Raw genomic sequence first — 10,565 nt, forward strand, 5'->3', positions numbered from 1 at the left:
CTATTTGGCATGTTCCTCAGGATTGACTGCCTATATTAAAATATCTGAATTCACACAGCGTCACGATTATTGCCTGCTGGTACAAATACTTCCAAGACTTAGCACTCATGAGCCATGAGACCTTTTAAACTTCTGGGATGATAATGCTGAGATACTCCATAGGGGGAAGAGAGAACCTATTACAGCTATCACCCTTGCTGTTATTCTGGGATTAGGGGCAGCCGGAACAGGCACAGGCATCTCCTCACTTGTTACCTCTCAACAAAATCGACCACAATATCTTTTACTCACTGCTGCCATTGATAAGGACCTGGCCAAACTCAGAGATGGTTTAGCCAATTTAAAAGATTCCGTTGCCTCCTTATCAGAAGTAGTATTACAGAACAGGAGAGGTCTTGATTTGCTCTTCCTGAAGGAGGGAGGATTTTATGCAGCCTTAAGGGAAGAACTCTGTGTTTATGGAAATAAGACAGGACTGGTAGATGACAGCCTGAGGAGAGTAAAGGAGAGTCTAGAGAAATGCAGAAGGGAAGAAGAACAACAGGAGTCTTGCTATAAAAATTGTTTCTCCACATCCCCGTGGCTTTCCACCCTACTACCTTCTATTCTAGGATCCTTCTTAGGGTTATTATTGTTAATCTCCTTTGGTCCTTGGGCTTTTCAACTATTAACCCGCTTCATTAAATCACAAATATATTCTACCCTACCCAAGAATTATGTCTCGGTATAGTATCATCAGCTGGACACAGGAGAAATGATGGACCCCGGGAGACGAGAAGGCTAGGCAGAAACAACTGCAGCACCTGCCACAGAGAGGCTCAATTTCAATAAGCTCCTTTTGTGAGACTCTGTCTTGCTCCCACTTATTCAACCCTGGGCTTATCTGAAGGGGGAGCTGACCCAAGGTAGCCGTCTTAAAGACGGGCAACTTCCTCCATCCCCTGACCAACCTAAGTCACGGGGCCTTGAAGATGGCAAGGTAACCCTACGACGGGTAAGGCTGAGGGATAGAGAGGTCGATCCTAAGACAAGAGATGGCTACACATTTTTGGTCTGGCCCCCTTGCCCAGTATTTCCGATCAGACCTTTCCACTTTTAATATAAGGAATGGGAGGAAATGTGGGAAGCCATTAGAGATCCTCACTTTGGCCCGGAGGGCTGATAGGGCAAAGGTCCTGAGTAAAACAAAGAAGAGCCTCTCCCTGATTGCTGGTGGAAGGAAGTCCTGAGATAACTGCGGGGTGCTCCAGACAATGCAAACACCAGATGTCTCCACTGGAGGATACTTAGCTCTTTCTGCTGATACTGCTAAGATTTCTCTTCCCTCCTTTGTTCTTGCCTTGAGAAGAACTCTTCCTCTGAGAGCTTAAAATCTGTGTACCCCAGAACATTAAACAAGACCTCGACATTTGAACCCCCACTGCCTGGTCTCCTTTCTCTCACCCCCCTTTTGATCCTCAGGTAGTACCCCTTCGGGACCCTGGAATAACTGGACCTGCCTGACAGGTCATATGCTCAATAATGTTCCATCTTACTTTTAATGGTCTTCATTTTGTATAAAAAAATTCATAACTGTATCCATTCTCTGCATTCATATATATTAGCATGTGTATGCTGAAGTTAGTTATTCATATATAATGTTGGCTTCAATCTACTATCCATTCAATAAAACTGCTTTCCACATGTGAAGTCCTCAGTCTTGAAAGATAAGCTTCTCAATAACAGAATCATTTTCTGAGGTCCTAACATTTTCCATTTTTTTTTTTGTTTAAAAAGTATACTTTAATAGTAGATGTTATATTCATACAAATAGTGAGAGGAAATTTCTTTGTCAGTAGATATGCTAAGGTATTCTAATTTAAAACAAGGCTTGGAAGCATGCTGTGCTCAGAGAATGGATAAGATTATCAATATGATGGGTCTAAGATAAACTTAGTAAATTCTCACTGTCACCTCTATCAACATATGAAAACATAATTTAGAGAGTTCTGAATAGTTTTCTATAAACTTGTGCCAACTCGGTTTTGACTACCCATGTACCTTATATAGATTTAAAATCCGAAGAAAAATCTTCTAGTTTATAATTATTCTTTGGAAATGAGGAAATGTCTTATTCTATAAAGTGTTTGCCACACAAGCACAAGGACACATTTTGCAAATTTAGATACCATAAAAATTCAGTAGAAGCAGAATTTTCTTTTTAGTGATAGTTAAAATTACATATACTCAAAATCAGTCAATGAGAAAAGAATTAAATACTCAAACTGGCCTCCTAAATCTCATTCAAAGTACTACAAAAGGCTCAATGATTATGAAGAAATAGGTAGGAGATATTCTATAAGATCAAACCTTGTTGATGACTGCACTGAATTTGGATTGTTTCAATTATGAAATCAAAGTTGTGTAAAAACTCCACACTAGACCTATTCCAGAAGAAGCCATACAAAAATCTACTTGTAGGTTGAGTAAAACACAAACCCACCCATGGCTGTGAATCTTCTTGTAATAACTAATGAATGAAGAGTCAGAGTCAGTTTTCTTAACTATATTTTGACTCAATTACTAGAAAAAATATATAGAATAACATCAATACAACCTGATAATTTAAAAGAAATGATGAAACAAAGATCTGTGAACATGTAAAGCTGATAGAAATTGAAGGAACTGGAGACTTTAAATATTGCAAAAAATTATGTCTGAATTATCAGGATTTAAAATAGATGTTATAATAATTCTTAATTTTGAAATTACATAGCAAATTCATACTTTTCCTATTCCCTTCCCTTCTGAAAATTACTTCTCTACATATTACTATGCTGTCTTCCATATTAATGGCATAATTTTAAAAACATTTTAGATGTTTATGTATACATATATTCCTAAATATAACAATGTAATTTGCTCAATCCATACAAGGTAGTTACATGTATATATGGTTGTAGAATTTTCCATTTGGTATTGGATAATAAAGTTAAATTACTTCTCTTGGTATTTCTTCTCTCAGCATTCTCAGAAGACTGTAAATGTTGATATAGCATTGAGTCCTTGTTGGCCCTGTTTTCAGTCCATATTTAAGCATTCATGATGGTAAGAGTTCATGGGTACAGCTTCTGACAATACCGAGGGATACAATCTCAAAACTAACTGGGAGATACTCTATTAAAATCTTTCTCATCCCTTGTCTACAATGATATTATGTGTATAAGAGTACATGCAAAAATTTTCCTTCTCATAAAACAGAAAAAGTTACAACTGGGAACTCAATACTGACTCATCCTAACATACTGAACAAACTTCAACGTCTTTTTTTCTATATTCTTTGTTTACATTCCAAATTATCTTCCCCTTCCCGGTTCTCCACTCCCCATAAGTCCCATAAGCTATCTTCCCTCCACCCATCCTCCAATCAACCCCCTCCCAAATCCCTGTCACAGTTATCCCCTACAATGCTGGAGCAAGACTTTCCAGGACCAGGGACCTCTCCTTCCTTCTACTTGGGAATCATTTGATATGTGAATTATGTCTTGGGTATTCAGAACTTCTTGGTTAATATCCACTTATCAGTGACTGAATTCCATGTGTGTTCTTTTCTAATTGGGTTACCTCACTTAGGATGATATTTTCCAGTTCCAACCATTCGCCTAAGAATTTCATGAATTCATTGTTTTTAATTGCTGTGTAGTATTCCATTGTGCAAAAATACCACATTTTTCTGTATCCATTCCTCCATTGAGGGACATCTGGGTTCTTTCTAGCTTCTAGCTATTACAAATAAGGCTGCTATGAACATAGTGGAGGATGTGTCCTTATTGAATGCCAGGGAATACTCTGGGTATATGCCCAGGAGTGGTATAGCAAGGTCCTCCGGAACTGTCATTCCCAGTTTTCTGAGGAACCACCAGACTGATTTCCAGAGTGGTTCTACCAACTTGCGTTTCTAACACCAGTGGAAGAGTGTTCCTTTTTCTCCACATCCTTGCCAACACCTGCTGTCTCTTGAGTTTTTAATCTTAGCCATACTGACTTGTATGAGGTGAAATATCAGGGTTGTTTTGATTTGCATTTTTCTAATCACTAATGATGCTGAACATTTCTGAAGGCGCTTTTCAGCCATTCAAATTTCTTCAGGTGAAATTTCTTTGTTTAGCTCTGTACCCCATTTTTAATAGGGTTATTTGGCACTCTGGGGTCTAGCTTCTTGAGTTCTTTGTATATATTGGATATTAGTCCTCTGTTGGATGTAGGGTTGCTGAAAATCTTTTCCAAATTTGTTGGGTGCCATTTGGTCCTTTTGATAGTGTCCTTTGCCTTACAGAAACTTTGTAATTTTATGAGGTCCCATTTGTCAATTCTTGATATTAGAGCATAAGCTATTGGTGTTTGTTCAGGAACTTTCACCCTGTGCCCATGTCCTAAAGGGTCTTCCCCAGTTTCTTTTCTATTAGTTTCAGTGTGTCTGGTTTTATGTGGAGGCCCTTGATCCACTTGGAGTTGAGCTTAGTATAAGGAGATAAGAATGGATCAATTCACATTCTTCTGCATGCTGACCTCCAGTTGAGCCATCACCATTTTTTGAAAAGGCTATCATTTTCCACTTGATGGTTTCAGCTCCTTTGTCAAAGATCAATTGACCATAGGTGTGTGGGTTCATTTCTGGGTTTTCAATCCTATTCCAATGATCTACCTGCCTGTCACTGTACCATCCATGCAGTTTTTAACACTATTGCTCTGTAGTACTGTTTGAGGCCCTGGATACTGATTCCCTCTGAACTTCTTTTGCTCTTGAGAATATTTTTAGCTATCCTGGGTTTTTTGTTATTCCAAATGAATTTGAGAATTGCTTTTTCTAACTATATGAAGAACTGAGTTGGAATTTTGACAGGGATTGCATTCAATCTGTATATTGCTTTAGGCAAGATGGACATTTTTACTATATTAATACTGCCAATCCATGAGCATGGAAGATTTTTTTTTTTTCATTTTCTGAGGTCTTCTTTGATTCTCTTCTTCAGAGTCCTTAAGTTCTTGTCATACAGATCTTTCACTTGTTTGGCTAGAGTCACACCAAAATACTTTATATTGTTTGTGGCTATTGTGAAGGGTGTCAATTCCTTAATTTCTTTTTCAGCCTGCTTATCCTTTGAGTATAGGAAGGCTACTGATTTGCTTGAGTTGATTTTATAGCCGTCCACTTTGCTGATGACAAAGTATCAGTAGTATAGTGAAGCGTTACTGAAGAAATCACTGAACATTGGCCTCTCTTCTCCACAGTTACATGTAGATATGTGAATAGGCATGAGTACATAAAATATACATTGCAAATACAAGTCTATTTTATCACATATAAAAATGACTGTTCCAGGTTGTTTCTTCATCCACTTACTTGAAAAACCTTTTTCCAGCTCTTTTATTGTCTATCTTTATTGCTATGCGCTTCTTGTATGCAGCAGAAGGTTAGATCCTGTTTTCATATCCATTTTGTTTGTCTGTGTTATTTTTATTAGAGAATTAAGTCCATTAATGTTGAGATATTAATGAACAGTGTTTGACATGTATGTATATTTGTTTGTAGTTCTCTTAATTCTGCTGGTATGAGATTATATTGGGTGTTTTCTTGCATGTTTTTGGATGTTGTTATCCTTCTATGTATGGAGATTTTTATTATTGAATATATTCTTCATTTAAATTTCAAACATTATACTCATTCTTGCTTTCCCCCTCCCGAGAAACCCCCAACCCACCCTCCCACCCCCTGCCTCCAAGAAGATGCTCTTCCACCCCACACACTACCACCTACACTTCACCCCTTGTAATTTCCCCACACTGGGGCATCAATTATGCCTTCATACAAAGAAGGTCCACTCCTTCCAATGATGCCCAACAAGGCATTCTTTTGCCACACTTTTGGCTGGAACTTTGTGTATCTGTTGGTTTATGGTTTAGGCCATGTGAGTCTTGGGGTGTCTGGTTGGCCTACATCATTTTTCTTCCCCTGGGGCTGCAAAAACCTTTCAGCTCTTCCAGTCCTCCTTCCAACTACTCCATTTTGGACCCTGAACTCAGTCAAATGGTTGGTTGTTAGGATGCGCTTCTATATCTGTAAGGCTCTGGCAGCAGACCTCCAGAGACAGCCATAACAGGCTCCTTTTGATATGCACTTCTTCTCATCCATATTAGTGTCAGGGTTTGGTGGTTGTTTATGGGATGAATCCCCATGTAGGACAGTCTCTTGGCAGCCTTTCCTTCAGTCTCTGCTTCACATATTTTCTCCATAATTGCTCCTATGAAAATTTTCTTCCCTTTCTCAGCAAAACCAAAGCACTCCCACATTGGTATTCCTTCTTCTTGGGATTCCTGTAGTCTGTGAATTATTATTTATTTTGAGCTTTTGAACTTGTATCCACTTATCAGTGAGTGCATAATATGTATTTTCTTTTCTGATTGGGTTACTTCACTCAGGATGACAATTTTTAGTTCCATACATTTGTCTAAGAATTTCATGAATCCATTGTTTTTAATAGCTGAAGAGTATTACATGTTGTATATATACCACAGTTTCTGTATTCATTCTTCTGTTGAAGGACATCTGGGTTCTTTCCAGCTTCTGGCTATTATAAATAAGTCTGCTATGATGACAAGTAAGGATGCTAAACATTTGTTTATCTGTTTCACAGCCATTCAAGTTTCTTCAGTTGACAATTCTCTGTTTAGACCTGTACCACATTTTTAATAGTGTTATTTGACTCTTTGGGAACTATCTTAAGTTCTTTGTATACATTGGGATATTAGCTTTCTATCAGATGTAGGATTGATAAAGGTCTTTTCCCAATCTGTTGGTTACCAGTTTTTTTCTTATGGACAGTGTTCTTTGCCTTACAGAAGATTTGCAGTTTTATGAGGTCCCATTTGTCAATTCTTGTTCTTAGAGCATAAGCTGTTAGTGTTCCATTGAGGAAATTTTCTCCTGTGCCCATGTGTTCAAGGCTCTTCTCCACTTTCTCCTCTATAAACTTCAGAGAATCTGGTTTCAAGTGAAAGTCCTTGATCTATTTGGACTTGAGCTTTTTACAAGGAGATAAAAATGGATCAATTTGTACTTTTCTACATGCTGTCCTCCAGTTCATCCAGCACCATTTGTTTAAAATGTTGCCTTCTTACCAGTGGATGTTTTTAGCTCCTTTCTCAAATATCAAGTGACCTTATGTGTGTGGGTTCATGTCTGGGTCTTCAATTCTGTTCCATTGGTCTTCCTGCCTGTCTCTTTACCAATACCATATAGTTTTAATACTGTTCCTCGGCAGTAGTGCTTGAAGTCAGGGAAGGTGATTTCACAAGGAGAGCTTTGGTTGTGGAGAATTGTTGTAACTATCCTGGGAATTTTGTTATTCCAAATAAATTTGCAGATTGCTCTTTCTAGCTCTATTACAATTGATTTGGAATTTTGATGGGGATTGCATTGAATCTGTAGATTGTTTTCAGCAAGATTGCCATTTTTACTATAGTAATCCTGCCAATCCATGAGCATGGGACATATTTCCATCTTCTGAGATCGTCTTTGATTTCTTTGTCAGAAGCTTGAAGTTCTTGTCATACAGATCTTTTCTTTCCTTGGTTAGAGTCACAGCAATGTATGTAATATTATTTGTGACTATTGTGAAGGGTGTAATTTCCCTAATTTCTTTCTTAGCTTTTTTATCCTTTGAGTAGAGGAAGGCTACTGATTCGTTTGAGTTAATTTTATATCCAACCATTTTGCCAGAGTTCTTTTTTCAGTTTTACGGGTTCTCTGATTGAATTTAAAGGGTCACTTATGTGTAGGGTCAAATCATCTGGAAATGGTGATATTCTGACTTCTGTCTTACCAATCTGTATACCTTTGACCTCCTTTTGTTGCCTAATTGTTCTGGCTAGGGCTTTAAGTGCTATATTGAATAGACAAGAAGAGAGTGAGCACCCTTGTCTAGTCCCTGACTTTAGTGGTATTGATTCAAGTTTTTCTCCATTTAGTTTGATGTTGGCTACTGGTTTGCTGTGTATTGCTTTCACTATGTTTACTTATAGGCCTTGAAATCCAAATCTCTCAAGTCTTTTATCATGAAGGGATGCTGAATTTTGTTGAAAGCCTTTTCAGCATCTACTGAAATGAGCATGTGGTTTATTTCTTTTTGAGTTTGTTTATGTAGTGGATTACATTGGTCAATGTCCATATATTGAACCATCCCTGCATCCCTGGAATAAAGCCTACTTGAACATGGTAAGCTATTATTTTAATGCATTCTTGAATTCAGCTGGCCATAATTTTATTGAGTATTTGTGCATCAATGTTCATAAGGGAAATTGGTCTGAATTCTCTTTCTTTGTTTGGTCTTTATTTGGTTTAGGTTGTTCTTTGAGATGTATGAGGAGATGGTGTCATTACTGTAGCAGACCCTGCAAGTGTCTGCCCAGCAGACAGAATAGGTTGCAGAATGGTGTAAGGGGAAGAAGAAGGTGTAGTATTTGAAAAGGGTGGCGTTTTGGTGGTTACTGGGTAGGAAGCCCTCCTGGACCCCTAGCAGCAGCTCTGACATTTCAGAGGTAGGTGTGGGTTCCTAGCCAATGCCCTGAATACAGCTGTTATTCTAGGATGTATCAGGAAATGATGCCTTCACTGTGGCAGACCTGGAGTCTGCTCAAGGAGAGAGGACAGGTTGTGGAAGGTACAGAAGTAATGGAGGGGGAGTGGCATTCAGGAAGGTAAGGTTTTGGTGGTTGCTGGGTAGCAAGCCCCGCTGGACCTCCAGCAGCAGTTCTGGACTCCAGAGGTAGGAGGGGGTTCTTACAAAATTTCCAGAGTACAGCTGGTTCTCTTGGATGTATCAGGTAACGGTGTCTTCACTGTTGCAGACATGGCAAGAGTCTCCCACAGCAGAAAGGACAGATGGCAGAATGGTTAGAGTTTTAATTTTAGTATTTTATCTGAAGTTTGATTTGTGGACAGATTGTTTGATTTTTGGATATGTCTTGAAATTTCTTATTTTCTCTGTCTGTGGTGGTTGATAGTTTTGATGAGGTTAGTAGCCTAAGTTAGCATCTGTGTTTTTTTTTTTTTTTCAAAGATGTAAGAAATCTGAACAATTCCTTCTAGATTGTAGAGTCTTTGCTCAAAAATCATGTGAGATTTTGACAGGACTGCCTTTTTTATGTTACATGGCCTTTTTTTGCAAAGCTAATCATTTTATTTTTTTATTTTATTCATTCACATTTTATTTTCAAATAATTTTATTAATTATTTTTATACACTCCATATTTTATTTTCCACCCTGCAAACCCTTGTCCACCCTCCAACTCTTTCACATCCCATACCTCCCCCCTTCCCCTTGTCATCATGTAGGTATCCCTACTTCCACTCCACCTGACATCTGAACTCCTTGGAGCCTCCATACTCTTGAGGGTTAGGTGCATCATCTCTGAATGAACACAGACCTGGCAGTCCTCTGTTGTATATGTGCTAGGGGCCACATATCATCAGGTTTATGCTTCCTGTTTAGTGGTCCAGTGTTTGAGAGATCCTGGGGTTCCAGATTAATTGAGAATGCTGGTCCTCCTACAGGATCGCTCTCAGGTTCATTCAGCCTTCCCTAATTCAACAGTGGGGGTCAGCTGATATTCTCTTCCTGCTTACCCCTCAACACTCCCTCTCCTACCTTCACTTTAGCTATATGTGGGAGCTCTTTCACCTATTCACCCACTCCCACCGCACTGTTGTAGCATCCCCCTATACTGAGGCATCAATCCTCCACATGACAAAGGACCTCTCCTCCCATCAATATCAGATAAGGCTATCCTCTGCTACATGTGTACCTGGATCCAAGGCTCACTCTCTGCGTACTCTTTGGTTGGTGTATTAGTCCCTGGAAGCTCTGGATTGCCAAGTTAGTTTATGTTATTCTTCCTATAGAGTTACAATTCCCTTCATCTCCTGCAGTCTGTCCCATAGCTCTGCCATTGGGGTTCCAAGGCTCAGTTTGAGGTTTGTCTATGAGGATCTGCATTTATCTAGGTCAGGTGCTCGTAGAACATCTCAGGGAACAGCCATACAATGTTCCTGTCAACAATCATTTATTGGGGCCAAAAATAGTGTGGGTGATTGGTGTCTGAGGTTAGTTTGGCACAGTCACTGGATGGCCATTCCTTCAGTATCTATATTATTTTTTGTGCCTTAATATGCATTGTTTTTTAATTTTGGTTATTTTATTTATCTACATTTAAAATATTATTCCTCTTCAGAGTTTCTCCTCTACAAATGCCCAATACCCACCCCTCTCTCCACTGCCACTATGAGGACATTCTCCTACATGCCCACCCACTTCTCCCTCACCACCCTAGTATTTCCATATGCTGGGGAATGGAGCTTGCACAGGACAAGAGCCTCCCTTCCCATTGATGCCAAATAAGGTCATCCTCTGCTACATTTCTGGCAGGAGTCCTGGATTTCCCAAGTGTAATATTTGGTTAGTGTTTAAGACTCTGGGAGCTTTGTGGGAATGTGGATGGTTCATATTGTTGTTCTCACTATGAGTTTC

Source organism: Apodemus sylvaticus, chromosome 1, assembly GCF_947179515.1.
Source record: "Apodemus sylvaticus chromosome 1, mApoSyl1.1, whole genome shotgun sequence".
NCBI classification, from domain to species: Eukaryota; Metazoa; Chordata; class Mammalia; order Rodentia; family Muridae; genus Apodemus; species Apodemus sylvaticus.